This window comes from Scyliorhinus torazame, chromosome 4 (assembly GCF_047496885.1).
Source record: "Scyliorhinus torazame isolate Kashiwa2021f chromosome 4, sScyTor2.1, whole genome shotgun sequence".
Taxonomy (NCBI): Eukaryota; Metazoa; Chordata; class Chondrichthyes; order Carcharhiniformes; family Scyliorhinidae; genus Scyliorhinus; species Scyliorhinus torazame.
In genome coordinates this window covers 73,071,819-73,091,554 of record NC_092710.1, presented here as the reverse complement: position 1 = coordinate 73,091,554, position 19,736 = coordinate 73,071,819, and the positions used below count along the sequence as shown (strand labels likewise).

Here is a 19,736-nt window from a genome sequence, read left to right as displayed (position 1 = left end):
AGTGGGAGCTTTACTCTGTATCTAACCCCGTGCTGTATCTGTTCTGGGAGTGTTTGATGGGGACAGTGTAGAGGGAGCTTTACTCTGTATCTAACCCCGTGCTGCACCTGTCCTGGGAGTGTTTGATGGGGACAGTGTAGAGGGAGCTTTACTCTGTATCTAACCCCGTGCTGTACCTGGCCTGGGAGTGTTTGATGGGGACAGTGGAGATGGAGCTTTACTCTGTATCTAGCCCTGTGTTGTACCTGTCCTGGGAGTATTTGATGGGGACAGTGTAGAGGGAGCTTTACTCTGTATCTAGCCCTGTGTTGTACCTGTCCTGGGAGTATTTGATGGGGACAGTGTAGAGGGAGCTTTACTCTGTATCTAGCCCTGTGTTTTACCTGTCCTGGGAGTATTTGATGGGGACAGCGTAGAGGAAGCTTTTGTCTGTATCTAACCCCGTGCTGTCCCTGTCCTGGGAGAATTTGATGGGGACAGTGTAGAGGGAGCTTTACTCTGTATCTAACCCCGTGCTGTACCTGTCCTGGGAGTGTTTGATGGGGACAGTGTAGAGGGAGCTTTACTCTGTATCTAACCCCTTGCTGTACCTGTCCTGGGAGTGTTTGGTGGGGACAGTGTACAGGGAGCTTTAGGCTGTGTCTAACCCTGTGCGATACCTGTCCTGGGAGTGTTTGATGGGGACAGCGTAGAGGAAGCTTTTGTCTGTATCTAACCCCGTGCTGTACCTGTCCTGGGAGTGTTTGATGGGGACAGTGTAGAGGGAGCTTTACTCTGTATCTAACCCCGTGCTGTCCCTGTCCTGGGAGAGTTTGATGGGGACAGTGTAGAGGGAGCTTTACTCTGTATCTAACCCCGTGCTGTACCTGTCCTGGGAGTGTTTGATGGGGACAGTTTAGAGGGAGCTTTACTCTGTATCTAACCCCGTGCTGTACCTGTCCTGGGAGTGTTTGATGGGGACAGTGTAGAGGGAGCGTTACTCTGTATCTAACCCAGTGCTGTACCTGTCCTGGGAGTGTTTGATGGGGACAGTGTAGAGGGAGCATTACTCTGTATCTAACCTCGTGCTGTACCTGTCCTGAGAGTGTTTGATGGGGACAGTGTAGAGGGAGATTTACTCTGTATCTAACCCCGTGCTGTACCTGTCCTGGGCGTGTTTGATGAGGACAGTGTAGTGGGAGCTTTACACTGTATCGAACCCCGTGCTGTCCCTGTCCTGTGAGTGTTTGATGGGGACAGCATTGAGGGAGCTTTACACTGTATCTAACCCCGTGCTGTCCCTGTCCTGTGAGTGTTTGATGGGGACAGCATTGAGGGGGCTTTACTCTGTATCTAACCCCATGCTGTACCTGTTCTGGGCGTGTTTGATGAGGACAGTGTAGAGGGAGATTTACTCTGTATCTAACCCCGTGCTGTACCTGTCCTGGGCCTGTTTGATGGGGACAGCATTGAGGGAGCTTTACTCTGTATCTAACCCCATGCTGTACCTGTCCTGGGCCTGTTTGATGGGGACAGCATTGAGGGAGCTTTACTCTGTATCTAACCCCGTGCTGTACCTGTCCTGGGCGTGTTTGATGGGGACAGCCTAGAGGAAGCTTTACTCTGTATCTAACCCCGTTCTGTACCTGTCCTGGGAGTGTTTGATGACGTCAGTTAAAGGGAGCTTTACTCTGTATTGAACCCGTGTGTACCTGTTCTGGGAATGTTTGATGGGGACAGTGCAGAGGGAGCTTTACTCTGTATCGAACCCCGTGCTGTACCTTTCCTGGGAGTGTTTGATGGGGACAGTGTGGAGGGAGGTTTACTCTGTATGTAACCCCGTGCTGTACCTTTCCTGGGAGTGTTTGATGGGGACAGTGTGGAGGGAGATTTACTCTGTATCTAACCCTGTGCTGTACCTGTCGTGGGAGTATTTGATTGGGACAGTGTAGAGGGATCTTTACTCTGTATCTAACCCCGTGCTGTACCTGTCCTGGGAGTGTTTGATGAGGACAGTGTAGAGGGAGGTTTACTACATATCTAACCCCGTGCTGTACCTGTCCTGGGAGTGTTTGATGGGGACAGTGTAGAGGGAGTTTTACTCTGTATCTAACCCCGTGCTGTAACTGCCCTGAGAGTGTTTGATGGGGACAGTGTAGAGGAAGCTTTACTCTGTATCTAACCCAATGCTGTACCTGTCCTGGGAGTGTTTGATGGGGACAGTGTAGAGGGAGCATTACTCTGTATCTAACCCCGTGCTGTACCTGTCCTGGGATTGTTTGATGGGGACAGTATTGAGGAAGCTTTACTCTGTATCTAACCCTGTGCTGTACCTGTCCTGGGAGTGTTTGATGGGGACAGTGTAGAGAGAGCTTTACTCTGTATCTAACCCCGTACTGTACCTGTCCTGGGAGTGTTGATGGGGACAGTGTAGTGGGAGCTTTACTCTGTATTTTACCCTGTGCTGTACCTGTCCTGGGCCTGTTTGATGGGGACAGCATTGAGGGAGCTTTACTCTGTATCTAACCCCATGCTGTACCTGTCCTGGGCCTGTTTGATGGGGACAGCATTGAGGGAGCTTTACTCTGTATCTAACCCCGTGCTGTACCTGTCCTGGGAGTGTTTGATGAGGTCAGTTAAAGGGAGCTTTACTCTGTATTGAACCCGTGTGTACCTGTTCTGGGAATGTTTGATGGGGACAGTGCAGAGGGAGCTTTATTCTGTATCTTACCCTGTGCTGTACCTGTCCTGGACGTGTTTGATGGGGACAGCGTAGAGGAAGCTTTACTCTGTATCTAACCCCGTGCTGTACCTGTCCTGCGAGTGTTTGATGGGGACAGTGTAGTGGGAGCTTTACTCTGTATCTAACCCCGTGCTGTATCTGTTCTGGGAGTGTTTGATGGGGACAGTGTAGAGGGAGCTTTACTCTGTATCTAACCCCGTGCTGCACCTGTCCTGGGAGTGTTTGATGGGGACAGTGTAGAGGGAGCTTTACTCTGTATCTAACCCCGTGCTGTACCTGTCCTGGGAGTGTTTGATGGGGACAGTGTAGAGGGAGCTTTACTCTGTATCTAACCCCGTGCTGTACCTGGCCTGGGAGTGTTTGATGGGGACAGTGGAGATGGAGCTTTACTCTGTATCTAGCCCTGTGTTGTACCTGTCCTGGGAGTATTTGATGGGGACAGTGTAGAGGGAGCTTTACTCTGTATCTAGCCCTGTGTTGTACCTGTCCTGGGAGTATTTGATGGGGACAGTGTAGAGGGAGCTTTACTCTGTATCTAGCCCTGTGTTTTACCTGTCCTGGGAGTATTTGATGGGGACAGCGTAGAGGAAGCTTTTGTCTGTATCTAACCCCGTGCTGTCCCTGTCCTGGGAGAATTTGATGGGGACAGTGTAGAGGGAGCTTTTTCTCTGTATCTAACCCCGTGCTGTACCTGTCCTGGGAGTGTTTGATGGGGACAGTGTAGAGGGAGCTTTACTCTGTATCTAACCCCTTGCTGTACCTGTCCTGGGAGTGTTTGGTGGGGACAGTGTACAGGGAGCTTTAGGCTGTGTCTAACCCTGTGCGATACCTGTCCTGGGAGTGTTTGATGGGGACAGCGTAGAGGAAGCTTTTGTCTGTATCTAACCCCGTGCTGTACCTGTCCTGGGAGTGTTTGATGGGGACAGTGTCGAGGGAGCTTTACTCTGTATCTAACCCCATACTGTACCTGTCCTGGGAGTGTTTGATGGGGACAGTGTAGAGGGAGCGTTACTCTGTATCTAACCCAGTGCTGTACCTGTCCTGGGAGTGTTTGATGGGGACAGTGTAGAGGGAGCATTACTCTGTATCTAACCCCGTGCTGTACCTGTCCTGGGATTGTTTGATGGGGACAGTATAGAGGAAGCTTTACTCTGTATCTAACCCTGTGCTGTACCAGTCCTGGGAGTGTTTGATGGGGACAGTGTAGAGGGAGCTTTACTCTGTATCTAACCCTGTGCTGTACCTGTCCTGGGAGTGTTTGATGGGGACAGTGTAGAGGGAGCTTTACTCTGTATCTTACCCTGTGCTGTACCTGTCCTGGGAGTGTTAGATGGGGACAGTGTAGAGGGAGCTTTACTCTGTATCTAACCCCATACTGTACCTGTCCTGGGAGTGTTTGATGGGGACAGTGTAGAGGTAGCTTTACTCTGTATCTAACCCTGTGCTGTACCTGTCCTGGGAGTGTTAGATGGGGACAGTGTAGAGGGCGCTTTACTCTGTATCTAACCCCGCGCTGTACCTGGCCTGGGAGTGTTTGATGGGGACAGTGGAGATGGAGCTTTACTCTGTATCTAGCCCTGTGTTGTACCTGTCCTGGGAGTATTTGATGGGGACAGTGTAGAGGGAGCTTTACTCTGTATCTAGCCCTGTGTTTTACCTGTCCTGGGAGTATTTGATGGGGACAGCGTAGAGGAAGCTTTTGTCTGTATCTAACCCCGTGCTGTCCCTGTCCTGGGAGAATTTGATGGGGACAGTGTAGAGGGAGCTTTTTCTCTGTATCTAACCCCGTGCTGTACCTGTCCTGGGAGTGTTTGATGGGGACAGTGTAGAGGGAGCTTTACTCTGTATCTAACCCCTTGCTGTACCTGTCCTGGGAGTGTTTGGTGGGGACAGTGTACAGGGAGCTTTAGGCTGTGTCTAACCCTGTGCGATACCTGTCCTGGGAGTGTTTGAGGGGGACAGCGTAGAGGAAGCTTTTGTCAGTATCTAACCCCGTGCTGTACCTGTCCTGGGAGTGTTTGATGGGGACAGTGTCGAGGGAGCTTTACTCTGTATCTAACCCCGTGCTGTCCCTGTCCTGGGAGAGTTTGATGGGGACAGTGTAGAGGGAGCTTTACTCTGTATCTAACCCCGTGCTGTACCTGTCCTGGGAGTGTTTGATGGGGACAGTGTAGAGGGAGCGTTACTCTGTATCTAACCCAGTGCTGTACCTGTCCTGGGAGTGTTTGATGGGGACAGTGTAGAGGGAGCATTACTCTGTATCTAACCCCGTGCTGTACCTGTCCTGGGATTGTTTGATGGGGACAGTATAGAGGAAGCTTTACTCTGTATCTAACCCTGTGCTGTACCAGTCCTGGGAGTGTTTGATGGGGACAGTGTAGAGGGAGCTTTACTCTGTATCTAACCATGTGCTGTACCTGTCCTGGGAGTGTTTGATGGGGACAGTGTAGAGGGAGCTTTACTCTGTATCTTACCCTGTGCTGTACCTGTCCTGGGAGTGTTAGATGGGGACAGTGTAGAGGGAGCTTTACTCTGTATCTAACCCCATGCTGTACCTGTCCTGGGCCTGTTTGATGGGGACAGTGTAGAGGGAGCTTTACTCTGTATCTAACCCCGTGCTGTACCTGTCCTGGGCGTGTTTGATGGGGACAGCCTAGAGGAAGCTTTACTCTGTATCTAACCCCGTTCTGTACCTGTCCTGGGAGTGTTTGATGACGTCAGTTAAAGGGAGCTTTACTCTGTATTGAACCCGTGTGTACCTGTTCTGGGAATGTTTGATGGGGACAGTGCAGAGGGAGCTTTACTCTGTATCGAACCCCGTGCTGTACCTTTCCTGGGAGTGTTTGATGGGGACAGTGTGGAGGGAGGTTTACTCTGTATGTAACCCCGTGCTGTACCTTTCCTGGGAGTGTTTGATGGGGACAGTGTGGAGGGAGATTTACTCTGTATCTAACCCTGTGCTGTACCTGTCGTGGGAGTATTTGATTGGGACAGTGTAGAGGGATCTTTACTCTGTATCTAACCCCGTGCTGTACCTGTCCTGGGAGTGTTTGATGAGGACAGTGTAGAGGGAGGTTTACTACATATCTAACCCCGTGCTGTACCTGTCCTGGGAGTGTTTGATGGGGACAGTGTAGAGGGAGTTTTACTCTGTATCTAACCCCGTGCTGTAACTGCCCTGAGAGTGTTTGATGGGGACAGTGTAGAGGAAGCTTTACTCTGTATCTAACCCAATGCTGTACCTGTCCTGGGAGTGTTTGATGGGGACAGTGTAGAGGGAGCATTACTCTGTATCTAACCCCGTGCTGTACCTGTCCTGGGATTGTTTGATGGGGACAGTATTGAGGAAGCTTTACTCTGTATCTAACCCTGTGCTGTACCTGTCCTGGGAGTGTTTGATGGGGACAGTGTAGAGAGAGCTTTACTCTGTATCTAACCCCGTACTGTACCTGTCCTGGGAGTGTTGATGGGGACAGTGTAGTGGGAGCTTTACTCTGTATTTTACCCTGTGCTGTACCTGTCCTGGGCCTGTTTGATGGGGACAGCATTGAGGGAGCTTTACTCTGTATCTAACCCCATGCTGTACCTGTCCTGGGCCTGTTTGATGGGGACAGCATTGAGGGAGCTTTACTCTGTATCTAACCCCGTGCTGTACCTGTCCTGGGAGTGTTTGATGAGGTCAGTTAAAGGGAGCTTTACTCTGTATTGAACCCGTGTGTACCTGTTCTGGGAATGTTTGATGGGGACAGTGCAGAGGGAGCTTTATTCTGTATCTTACCCTGTGCTGTACCTGTCCTGGACGTGTTTGATGGGGACAGCGTAGAGGAAGCTTTACTCTGTATCTAACCCCGTGCTGTACCTGTCCTGCGAGTGTTTGATGGGGACAGTGTAGTGGGAGCTTTACTCTGTATCTAACCCCGTGCTGTATCTGTTCTGGGAGTGTTTGATGGGGACAGTGTAGAGGGAGCTTTACTCTGTATCTAACCCCGTGCTGCACCTGTCCTGGGAGTGTTTGATGGGGACAGTGTAGAGGGAGCTTTACTCTGTATCTAACCCCGTGCTGTACCTGTCCTGGGAGTGTTTGATGGGGACAGTGTAGAGGGAGCTTTACTCTGTATCTAACCCCGTGCTGTACCTGGCCTGGGAGTGTTTGATGGGGACAGTGGAGATGGAGCTTTACTCTGTATCTAGCCCTGTGTTGTACCTGTCCTGGGAGTATTTGATGGGGACAGTGTAGAGGGAGCTTTACTCTGTATCTAGCCCTGTGTTGTACCTGTCCTGGGAGTATTTGATGGGGACAGTGTAGAGGGAGCTTTACTCTGTATCTAGCCCTGTGTTTTACCTGTCCTGGGAGTATTTGATGGGGACAGCGTAGAGGAAGCTTTTGTCTGTATCTAACCCCGTGCTGTCCCTGTCCTGGGAGAATTTGATGGGGACAGTGTAGAGGGAGCTTTTTCTCTGTATCTAACCCCGTGCTGTACCTGTCCTGGGAGTGTTTGATGGGGACAGTGTAGAGGGAGCTTTACTCTGTATCTAACCCCTTGCTGTACCTGTCCTGGGAGTGTTTGGTGGGGACAGTGTACAGGGAGCTTTAGGCTGTGTCTAACCCTGTGCGATACCTGTCCTGGGAGTGTTTGATGGGGACAGCGTAGAGGAAGCTTTTGTCTGTATCTAACCCCGTGCTGTACCTGTCCTGGGAGTGTTTGATGGGGACAGTGTCGAGGGAGCTTTACTCTGTATCTAACCCCATACTGTACCTGTCCTGGGAGTGTTTGATGGGGACAGTGTAGAGGGAGCGTTACTCTGTATCTAACCCAGTGCTGTACCTGTCCTGGGAGTGTTTGATGGGGACAGTGTAGAGGGAGCATTACTCTGTATCTAACCCCGTGCTGTACCTGTCCTGGGATTGTTTGATGGGGACAGTATAGAGGAAGCTTTACTCTGTATCTAACCCTGTGCTGTACCAGTCCTGGGAGTGTTTGATGGGGACAGTGTAGAGGGAGCTTTACTCTGTATCTAACCCTGTGCTGTACCTGTCCTGGGAGTGTTTGATGGGGACAGTGTAGAGGGAGCTTTACTCTGTATCTTACCCTGTGCTGTACCTGTCCTGGGAGTGTTAGATGGGGACAGTGTAGAGGGAGCTTTACTCTGTATCTAACCCCATACTGTACCTGTCCTGGGAGTGTTTGATGGGGACAGTGTAGAGGTAGCTTTACTCTGTATCTAACCCTGTGCTGTACCTGTCCTGGGAGTGTTAGATGGGGACAGTGTAGAGGGCGCTTTACTCTGTATCTAACCCCGCGCTGTACCTGGCCTGGGAGTGTTTGATGGGGACAGTGGAGATGGAGCTTTACTCTGTATCTAGCCCTGTGTTGTACCTGTCCTGGGAGTATTTGATGGGGACAGTGTAGAGGGAGCTTTACTCTGTATCTAGCCCTGTGTTTTACCTGTCCTGGGAGTATTTGATGGGGACAGCGTAGAGGAAGCTTTTGTCTGTATCTAACCCCGTGCTGTCCCTGTCCTGGGAGAATTTGATGGGGACAGTGTAGAGGGAGCTTTTTCTCTGTATCTAACCCCGTGCTGTACCTGTCCTGGGAGTGTTTGATGGGGACAGTGTAGAGGGAGCTTTACTCTGTATCTAACCCCTTGCTGTACCTGTCCTGGGAGTGTTTGGTGGGGACAGTGTACAGGGAGCTTTAGGCTGTGTCTAACCCTGTGCGATACCTGTCCTGGGAGTGTTTGATGGGGACAGCGTAGAGGAAGCTTTTGTCAGTATCTAACCCCGTGCTGTACCTGTCCTGGGAGTGTTTGATGGGGACAGTGTCGAGGGAGCTTTACTCTGTATCTAACCCCGTGCTGTCCCTGTCCTGGGAGAGTTTGATGGGGACAGTGTAGAGGGAGCTTTACTCTGTATCTAACCCCGTGCTGTACCTGTCCTGGGAGTGTTTGATGGGGACAGTGTAGAGGGAGCGTTACTCTGTATCTAACCCAGTGCTGTACCTGTCCTGGGAGTGTTTGATGGGGACAGTGTAGAGGGAGCATTACTCTGTATCTAACCCCGTGCTGTACCTGTCCTGGTATTGTTTGATGGGGACAGTATAGAGGAAGCTTTACTCTGTATCTAACCCTGTGCTGTACCAGTCCTGGGAGTGTTTGATGGGGACAGTGTAGAGGGAGCTTTACTCTGTATCTAACCATGTGCTGTACCTGTCCTGGGAGTGTTTGATGGGGACAGTGTAGAGGGAGCTTTACTCTGTATCTTACCCTGTGCTGTACCTGTCCTGGGAGTGTTAGATGGGGACAGTGTAGAGGGAGCTTTACTCTGTATCTAACCCCATACTGTACCTGTCCTTGGAGTGTTTGATGGGGACAGTGTAGAGGGAGCTTTACTCTGTATCTAACCCTTGCTGTACCTGTCCTGGGAGTGTTAGATGGGGACAGTGTAGAGGGAGCTTTACTCTGTATCTAACCCTTGCTGTACCAGTCCTGGGAGCGTTTGATGGGGACAGTGTAGAGGGAGCTTTACTCTGTATCTAACCCCGTGCTGTACCTGTCCTGGGAGTGTTTGATGGGGACAGTGTAGAGGGAGCTTTACTCTGTATCTAACCCCGCGCTGTACCTGTCCTGGAATGTTTGATGGGGACAGTGTAGAGGGAGCTTTACTCTGTGTCTAACCCCGTGCTGTACCTGTCCTGGGAGTGTTTGATGGGGACAGTGTAGAGGGAGCTTTACTCTGTGTCTAACCCCGTGCTGTACCTGTCCTGGGAGTGTTTGATGGGGACAGTATAGAGGAAGCTTTACTCTGTATCTAACCCCGCGCTGTACCTGTCCTGGAATGTTTGATGGGGACAGTGTAGAGGGAGCTTTACTCTGTATCTAACCCCGTGCTGTACCTGTCCTGGGCGTGTTTGATGGGGACAGTGTAGAGGGAGGTTAGTGTATTTGCTGTGCTCTGTCCCAGACTGCCCTGTGGGTTTGTGTTAAATGGTGTGCATTTCCGCTCATTCTCACCAGCTGCTGGGTACAGCGCTGCACTGCACTGAGTGGCAAGTGGAAAAACTGGTGCCCAAGCTGTGGTCAGAGGCAGAGAATTCAAATTGATGACTATCTGATGAGAGGGGTCACTTCCTCTCCAGGCCCCAGGCCTGCCTGCATCAAATGAATGTAGTTCCTACGAGGTGCTTTGGTGAGGTGACACAGCTCACGCTCTTGATATTGGCCCAACTCTTCAACCATCAATGTTCCCGATCTGCCCACCCACATCCCCATTCTGATGCTACCCCCATACTTCACTTCATCCCTAAATTGCCACACCTCTCGCTGACCTCTGACCTCTCCTCTCTCTCCGGCCTCTCTTTCTCTGCCCACATCCCCATCCCCATTCAGTGTCCTTCTCCATCTCTTTACATTTGTCAAGGAGGATCCTTCACAGCCACCCGAGGACGTAGGCTAGGCCTCAATGTACCATCTAGATTATGTCATAATATACACCAGTATATCATGGTGCAGACACACACTGATGGACACACAGTGGGACCAATCAACACACACAACACCGCAGCCAATCACCAGTGAGAGCACACGCACTATAAAGACAGCGGGCATCAGGGTAAGATCGAGAGCGCCCAACACAACATGATACCAGGAGTTGAGGGATATTAGCACTTCTTAGACCTGCCCTCAAGTGATCTGCCTCCCGCCAGCATTCCGTCATCCTGCAACATGGACAACATCAGCCCGCCGCCGCCACTCCGCATTGCCAGCAACCTAGGGGCCAATTGGAAGATTTTCAAACAGCGCTTCCAGCTCTTCCTTGAGGCCACAGACAGGGAGGACGCCTCGGATACCAGAAAGATCGCTCTCCTCCTCTCCACGGCCGGGGACCATGCCATCCACATTTTCAATTCTCTCACCTTTGCGGATGAAGAAGATAAAACAAAGTTCAAGACGGTCCTCCTCAAGTTTGACACTCACTGCAGCGTAGAGGTGAATGAAAGTTTCGAGCGCTCCGTGTTCCAGCAGCGTTTGCAGGGTAAGGATGAACCTTTTCCAATCCTTTCTCACGCACCTCCGCATCCTTGCGCAGTCTTGCACCTCCGACTCCATGATACGCTGTTTTCAGTGTTCGGTGTTCAGTCCGACCCCCTACGACAGCAGCTCCTCAAAGTAAAGCAACTCACCCTAGCGACCGCCATTGAGATCTTTGTCTTACACGAAAACGCCACTTGTCGGTATTCCCACATCCAAGCGGCTGAAATGGCGCGGCAAGGTCCCCACGAGGCGGAACGGGTCCGAGCAATTGAGCAACTCCAGGGCCTCAGCCTGGATGAGGGTGGCCATTTTGCGTGCTTGTGCGCACCAAACGAGGGGACGGCGACATCAAAGAACATAATGCTACGACGTGCGGCAACTGTGGCTCCGCCCATTTAAAACGGCAATGCCCTCCCAAATCTCGACAATGCCCAAGATGTGGCAGACTCGGCCACTATGCTGCCTGCTGTCGAGCAGCTCAGCCTTCCAATTCATATCGCTTCAGCCAGCCTCACAGGAATGTTCGGGCAATTCAACCCACAGTCACCGAGTCCGATGCGGACCTCCCACACAGCAGTGACACCGAGGACCCAAAGGCGCCTTTTCGAGTCGGTGTCGTAACGAAAAACAGGCTGCCCCCCGAAGCAAAGACACCAGCCGCTGTCGGTATACAGCATCGATCCAGACGATGAGTGGTGTGCCACCCTGACGGTCAACCGGTCCCAAATACGATTCCGCCTGGACTCTGGTGCCTCCACCAATCTCATGGGGTGGTCTGCTTTCCAAAGCCTTCGTGTCAAACCAGCCATCCTCCCATCAGCCTGCCAGCTATTAGATTATAATGGCAATGCCATTGTTGCCAGCGGCTCGTGCCAACTTGAAGTGACGCACAGGTCACGCAAAGCCATCCTTCCCTTTGAAATCGTAGGCTCCTCGAAAGCCTCCCTGCTTGGCGCGCAGGCATGTAAGCTGTTGAACCTAGTTCAGAGAGTTCACTCTCTCTCTCCTGCTGACGCGTCTGCCTTTCAGGACACCGACTTCAGGGCGCAGCTCGACGCCATCATCAACCAGTACCACGACGTCTTTGAGGGCATGGGCACGCTCCCGTACACCTACAAGATCTTATTGAAACCGAATGCCACGCCTGTGGTGCACGCACCTCGCAGGGTCCCAGCACCCCTTAAGGACCACCTCAAGCAGCAGCTGCAGGACCTCCAGGACCAAGGAGTGATTTCCAAAGTCACGGAACCGACCGACTGGGTCAGTTCCATGGTGTGTGTAAAAAAGCCTTCCGGCGAATTGAGAATTTGCATTGATCCCAAGGATTTAAATCGCAATATCATGAGGGAGCATTATCCAATTCCCAAGCACGAAGAGCTCACATGTGAGATGGCTCGCGCCAAGCTCTTCACCAAACTCGACGCCTCCAAAGGATTCTGGCAAATCCAGCTCGACAAATCCAGCAGGAAACTTTGCACATTTAATGCCCCCTTTGGCAGGTATTGTTACAACAGGATGCTGTTTGGGATCATAATCTGCCTCAGAAGTGTTCATTAGGATTATGGAACAAATGATGGAAGGTATTGAAGGTGTTCGCGTCTATGTCGATGAAATAATCATTTGGTCCACCACCCCACAGAAGCATGTTAGTCGCCTCCAGCGCGTGTTCAAACGCATACGTGAGCAGAGCCTACGCCTCAACAGGGCCAAATGCTCTTTTGGTCAGACGGAACTCAAGTTCCTCGGGGACCACATCTCCCAGTTGGGTGTGCGACCGGACGCGGACAAGGTGGCTGCCATCACAGCCATGAAAACGCCAGAGGACAAGAAGGCGGTCCTCCGATTTCTGGGCATGGTCAACTTTTTAGGGAAGTTCATCCCTAACCTCGCCTCTCATACTATGGCTCTCAGAAACCTGGTCAGGAGGACGACAGATTTCCAATGGCTCCCTGCCCACGAGCGCGAATGGAGAGAACTTAAAACCAAATTCACCACGGCCCCGGTCTTAGCTTTCTTTGATCCAGCAAAGGAGACCAAAATTTTGACCGATGCCAGTCAATTCGGCATTGGGGCAGTGCTCCTGCAATGCGATGAGGCCTCATCATGGGCCCCCGTTGCATATGCGTCACGTGCGATGACCCCCACGGAGCAGCGCTACGCGCAGATAGAAAAGGAGTGCCTGGGCCTTTCGACCGGTGTGGTTAAGTTTCACGACTATGTCTACGGACTTCCTCATTTCACCGTCGAGACCGACCATCGCCCGCTGGTCAATATAATACAGAAAGACTTGAATGACATGACGCCTCGCCTCCAGCGTATTTTTCTCAAGCTCTCGCGATATCACTTCCAGCTGGTATACACCCCAGGCAAAGACCTCATCATTGCTGGCGCTCTCTCCAGGGCAGTCAACACTCCATGTGACCCAGCGGGATTCGTCTGCCATGTTGACGCCCATGTGGCATTCGCGGCCTCCAATCTACCTGCCACGGATGAACGCCTCGTCCAAATTCGCCGCGAGACTGCGGCTGACCCCTTGCTACAGCGTGTCATGCGCCTCCTAACGGACGGGTGGCTCAAGGGCCAATGCCCTCAGTTCTATAATGTCAGAGATGATCTGGCGGTAGTAGACGGGGTTCTTCTGAAACTGGACCGCATTGTGATCCCGCATAGCATGCACCAACTTGTCCTGGAACAGGTACACGAGGGCCATCTTGGCGTGGAAAAGTGCCGCCGACGGGCTCGAGAGGCAGTGCACTGGCCTGGCATCAATGACGACATAGCCAACACAGTGCTCAACTGCCCCACTTGTCAGCGCTTCCAGCCGGCCCAACCACGTGAGATCCTACAGCCCCATGAGTTGGTCACGTCACCATGGACCAAGGTGGGCATCGGCCTGTTCCACGCGCTGGGTAGAGACTATGTCCTGATCATGGACTGCTTTTCGAATTACCTGGAGGTGATACGTTTCCACGACCTCACCTCGTCTGCAGTCATCCGTGCCTGTAAGGACACCTTTGCTCGACACGGCATCCCGCTCACTGTGATGTCGGACAATGGCCCCTGCTTCGCCAGCCAGGAATGGTCCAACTTTGCCAGGTGGTACAATTTTGCCCATGTGACATCCAGTCCCCTGTACCCCCAATCCAATGGCAAAGCGGAGAAGGGCATCCACATCGTCAAACGGCTCCTCTGCAAGGCTGCCGATGCTGGGTCCGATTTCTACCTCGCCCTGCTGGCCTATCGCTCGGCCCCGCTGTCCACTGGCCTGTCGCCAGCCCAGTTACTCATGGGTCGCACCCTGAGGACGACGGTGCCGTCCATCCATGTCCCAGACCTCGACCACGTTCCGGTCCTTCGCCGGATGCAATTGTCCCGTGCACAGCACAAGGCGGCTCATGACTCCCGTGCAGCTGATCTCCCTGCTCTGGCTCCAGATGACAACGTCCGCATCCATCTTCCGGATGGTGGCTGGTCTGCAATCGCTGTTGTCCTTCGGCAGGTGGCCCCCCGCTTGTTCCTGGTTTGTCTACCGGATGGTTCTATTCTATGCCACAACCAAAGGTGGTTCGTCTCGTTCCACGCTCGCCACGTGATCCTCCACTGTCACCTCGCCCTCCTGCTGACCCTGCCACGGACTATGCAGAGATCCCGGTCACTCTGCCTTCCCCTGACCCTGACGCAGTCCAGCCCGCTCCTCAGCCGGCGGCTCTCGACCCACCCTTGAGGCGGTCAACCAGAATTCATCGCCCACCTCAGAGACTTAATTTATTAACTTTGCGGACTATTAGACTTTCTGAATTGTTCTGTTCTTCCGTTTGATCGTTTCCCTGGTTTGAATATAGTGTTGATCTTGTTATTCTTGTTGCAGACTGCTTCTCTGCACCAGGCACCTTCCCATGTAAATAGCTTAGTTCTCATGTACATAGTCCTGTAAATATTTCACACACACGTAGTTAGGAACATTCTCACCATACATTATTTATTGCCACACATGTACATTCTTTTATAAAAGGGGGGAATGTCATAATATACACCAGTATATCATGGTGCAGACACACACGGATGGACACACAGTGGGACCAATCAACACACACCTCACCGCAGCCAATCACCAGTTAGAGCACACGCACTATAAAGACAGGGGGCATCAGAGTTCCCGCTCATTCGAGTTGCAGCTCCCTAGTAGCACAGAGCTCACAGCCTGCAACACAGACATTCACCATGTGCTGAGTGCATCTACTGGTTAGGACAAGGCAAAGGTCATTAGTTAAAGCTAGTATTGTGTTAACACACAGTGAGAGTATGTTAAACAGTTAATGATTCAATAAAATAGTGTTGCATTATTTCAAGTGTTGGTGACCTGTATGTGTTCCACGGATCCAGAGCGCCCAACACAACAGATTAAATGGCACGCAATACATTCTCTACAATTCTTCTGTGACAGAGTAGCGCTTCCTCAGTACTGACCCTCTAACAGTGCCGCACTCCCTCAGTACTGACCCTCTGACAGTGCCGCACTCCCTCAGTACTGACCCTCTGACAGTGCAGCTCTCCCTCAGTACTGACCCTCTGACAGTGCAGCAATCCCTCAGTACTGACCCTCTGACAGTGCAGCACTCCCTCAGTACTGACCCTTTGACAGTGCAGCACTCCCTCAGTACTGACCCTCTGACAGTGCAGTACCACCTCAGTACTGACCCTCTGACAGTGCCGCACTCCCTCAGTACTGACCCTCTGACAGTGCAGCACTCCCTCAGCATTGACCCTCTGACAGTGCAGCACTCCCTCAGCATTGACCCTCTGACAGTGCAGCACTCCCTCAGTACTGACCCTTTGACAGTGCAGCACTCCCTCAGCACTGACCATCTGACAGTGCAGCACTCCCTCAGTACTGACCCTCTGACAGTGCAGCACTCCCTCAGTACTGACCCTCTGACAGTGCAGCGCTCCCTCAGTACTGACCCTCTGACAGTGCAGCACTCCCTCAGCACTGACACTCTGACAGTGCCGCACTCCCTCAGTACTGACCCTCTGACAATGCCGCACTCCCTCAGTTCTGACCCTCTGACATTGCAGCGCTCCCTCAATACTGACCCTCTGACAGTGCAGCACTCCCTCAGCACTGACCCTCTGACAGTGCAGCACTCCCTCAGTACTGACCCTGACAGTGCAGCGCTCCCTCAGTACTGACCCTCTGACAGTGCAGCGCTCCCTCAGTACTGACCCTCTGACAGTGCCGCACTCCCTCAGTACTGACCCTCTGACAGTGCAGCGCTCCCTCAGTACTGACCCTCTGACAGTGCAGTGCTCCCTCAGTACTGACCCTCTGACAGTGCAGCGCTCCCTCAGTACTGACCCTCTGACAGTGCCGCACTCCCTCAGTACTGACCCTCTGACAGTGCAGCGCTCCCTCAGTACTGACCCTCTGACAGTGCAGCGCTCCCTCAGTACTGACCCTCTGACAGTGCCGCACTCCCTCAGTACTGACCCTCTGACAGTGCCGCACTCCCTCAGTACTGACCCTCTGACAGTGCAGCACTCCCTCAGTACTGACCCTCTGACAGTGCCGCACTCCCTCAGTACTGACCCTCTGACAGTGCCGCACTCCCTCAGTACTGACCCTCTGACAGTGCAGCACTCCCTCAGCATTGACCCTCTGACAGTGCCGCACTCCCTCAGTACTGACCCTCTGACAGTGCAGCGCACCCTCAGTACTGACCCTCTGACAGTGCAGCACTCCCTCAGTACTGACCCTCTGACAGTGCAGCGCACCCTCAGTACTGACCCTCTGACAGTGCAGCACTCCCTCAGCACTGACCCTCTGACAGTGCAGCGCACCCTCAGTACTGACCCTCTGACAGTGCAGCACTCCCTCAGTACTGACCCTCTGACAGTGCAGCACTCCCTCAGTACTGACCCTCTGACAGTGCAGCACTCCCTCAGTACTGACCCTCTGACAGTGCAGCACTCCCTCAGTACTGACCCTCTGACAGTGCAGCGCACCCTCAGTACTGACCCTCTGACAGTGCAGCACTCCCTCAGTACTGACCCTCTGACAGTGCAGCATTCCCTCAGTACTGACCCTCTGACAGTGCCGCACTCCATCAGTACAGACTCTCTGGAAGAGCACTTCAAAATATTTGACTCCAGAAGACTCAAATAATTTTTAGTTTGTCATGTGATGGGAGTATTACTTGCATTTATTGCCCATCCCTAATTGACTCGTGTCGGTGATGGTGCGGTACTTTGAATCGCTGTAGTACATGCGGTTTAGGTACACCCCCACTGCTGTTAGGAGGGAGTAGTTGAGTGACTTGGAGGGGAACCTCCAGGTGGTGGGGTTCCCAGGTATCTGCTGCTCTTGTCCTTCTAGATGCTAGTGGTCGTGGGTTTGGGAGGTGCTGTCTAAGGAGACTTGGTGAGTTCCGGCAGTGCATCTTGTAGATGGTACACACGGCTGCCACTGTGCGTCGGTGGTGGAGGGACTGAATGTTTGTGGGAGGGGGAGCAATCAAGCGGGGTGCTTTGTCCTGGATGCTGTCAAGATTCTTGAGTGTTGTTGGGGCTGCACTCACCCAGGGAAGTGGAGAGTATTCCATCACACTCCTGACTTGTTGACGGTGGACAGGCTTTGGGGAGTCAGGAGGTGAGTTACTCGCTCCAGGATTCCCAGCCTCTGACCTGCTCTGGCAGCCACAGTATTAACGTGTCTAGTCCGGTTCAGTTTCTGGTCAGTGGTAACCCCCAGGGTGTGGATTGTGGGGGATTCAGTGATGGTAATGCCATTGAATGCCAAAGGGCGATGGTTAGATGCTCTCTTATTCGATATAATAATCTTTATTGTCACAAGTAGGTTTACATTAACACTGCAATGAAGTTACTGTGTGAAAATCCCCTAGTCGCCACATTCCAGCGCCTGTTCGGGTACACAGAGGGAGAATTCAGATTGTCCAATTCACCTAATAGCACGTCTTTCAGGACTTGTGGGAGGAAACCGGAGCGCCCGGAGGAAACCCACGCAGACACGGGGAGAACGTGCAGACTCCGCACAGGCAGTGTCCCAGCGGGGAATCGAACCCGGGTCCCTGGCGCTGTGAAGCAACTGTGCTAACCACGGTGCTACCGTGTCGCCCATATGGTCTTTGCCCGGCCCCTGATGTGGTGTTGATGTTACTCGTCACTGCTCAGCCCAAGCCTGGAGATTGTCCAGGTCTTAAACTGAAAATGTGAATTTTAAAGTCATCATGGGGCAGGGAGGGGACTTCTGACATTGGCATTGCGGCCCCTCCCCTAAAACCTCTCCCACCCCGTCGGCAATCGGGTTTCCAATTCTGACACCAATTATTTCACAACGGCAGGGTTATCGAAAACACTGAAGGAACAGCCATTTTGCTGAGCTAACCCCAATCACGACGTCTTCAAATAAATGGCCAACCATGTTCACTTCAGCTTCCTTTTTGATCACTTACTCTCGCTTGCTTTACCTTTCCGTCGAGTTGACAACATGCTCGCTTTTTAAAACTGCACAAGGATGATTTTGCAGTCTTACGTCCGAGAGGTCATTTTTCTCTCTCTCGATGCCTCCATTCGGCCCATCATGTCGATGCTAGCTCTTTGTAAAGAGCTCCCTAATTAATTACACCCCTTCACTCTTTTCTCCCCATGTACATTTACCCCCTTCCAGTCTTTCTCCCATTCCCTCTTTCTGGAAGTTCCTATTGAATCTGCTTCCGCCGCCCTTTCAGGCAGCTCCTTCCAGATCACAACAGCTCTCTGTGTAAAAACATTTCTCCTCATCCTCAGCTCCCCCTCTGGTTCTGTCACTGATTCTCTTCAATCTGTGTCCCTCTGGTTACCCACCCTCCTGTCGCTGGAAACACTTCCTCCTTCTTTACTCGATCTGAACACTTCCTGATTTTGAACGATTCGATTCAATCCCCCCCGAACCTTCTCTGCTCGAAGGAGAACAATCCCGGCTTCTCCAGTCTCTGTTAAAAGAACGTTCAGTTCAGCTCGCACCTTCCTGGGCTCTTTATGGGGACGGATTCAAACAGAATTTGACATGTGCTTCCGCAGAAGGCAGGTGGGGCAGCAAAACTCCAGCTCGGCCAATTCAGCAGAGTTTCAAAGGAGGAGAGGGAGTGAGTGGTGGAAAGGTTTCGGGAGGGAATCCCAGAGTTTAGGTCCCAGGCAGCTGAAGGCACGCCCGCCAATAGCGGAACGATGGGAATCGGGTGGTGGTCAACAGGCTGGAATCGGAGAAACTCGCAGATCCCGGGGGGGTTTGAGAGGTTACAGAGATTTGGGGAGGGGGGGGGGGGGGTTGCAGTGGCTGGAGGAGGTTACAGAGATAGTGAGGGTTGTAGAGGCTTGAGGGGGTTACAGAGATAGGGAGGGTTGTAGAGGCTTGAGGAGGTTACAGAGATAGGGAGGGTTGAAGGGGCTGGAGGAAGTTACAGAGATAGGGAGGGTTGTAGGAGCTGGAGGTGGTTACAGAGATAGGGAGGGTTGTAGGAGCTGGAGGAGGTTACAGAGATAGGGAGGGTTTCGGGGCTGGAGGAGGTTACAGAGATAGGGAGGGTTGTAGGGGCTGGAGGAGGTTACAGAGATAGGGAGGGTTGTAGGGGCTGGAGGAGGTTACGGAGATAGGGAGGGTTGTAAGGTCTGGAGGAGGTTACAGAGATAGGGAGGGTTGTAGGAGCTGGAGGAGGTTACAGAGATAGGGAGGGTTTCGGGGCTGGAGGAGGTTACAGAGATAGGGAGGGTTGTAGGGGCTGGAGGAGGTTACGGAGATAGGGAGGGTTGTAAGGTCTGGAGGAGGTTACAGAGATAGGGAGGGTTGTAGGGGCTGGAGGAGGGTACAGAGATAGGGAGGGTGAAAGGACCATGGAGGGATCTGAAAATTGAGGCGTTGCCGGATGAGGAGTGAATATGTAAAGTCTGAGGATGGTCCTCAGCATTTCTGGGAACTGAGGACATAAGT

The 19,736-nt window shown here is 52.4% G+C and overlaps 1 protein-coding gene across 2 annotated transcripts in view; it reads right to left on the bottom strand.

The window, feature by feature from the left end:
• fcer1g (Fc epsilon receptor IgFc epsilon receptor Ig) overlaps window positions 1–19,736 on the bottom strand; it is a 137,116-nt gene that overhangs the window by 116,882 nt on the left and 498 nt on the right. The gene's annotated exons all lie outside the window — the stretch shown is intronic.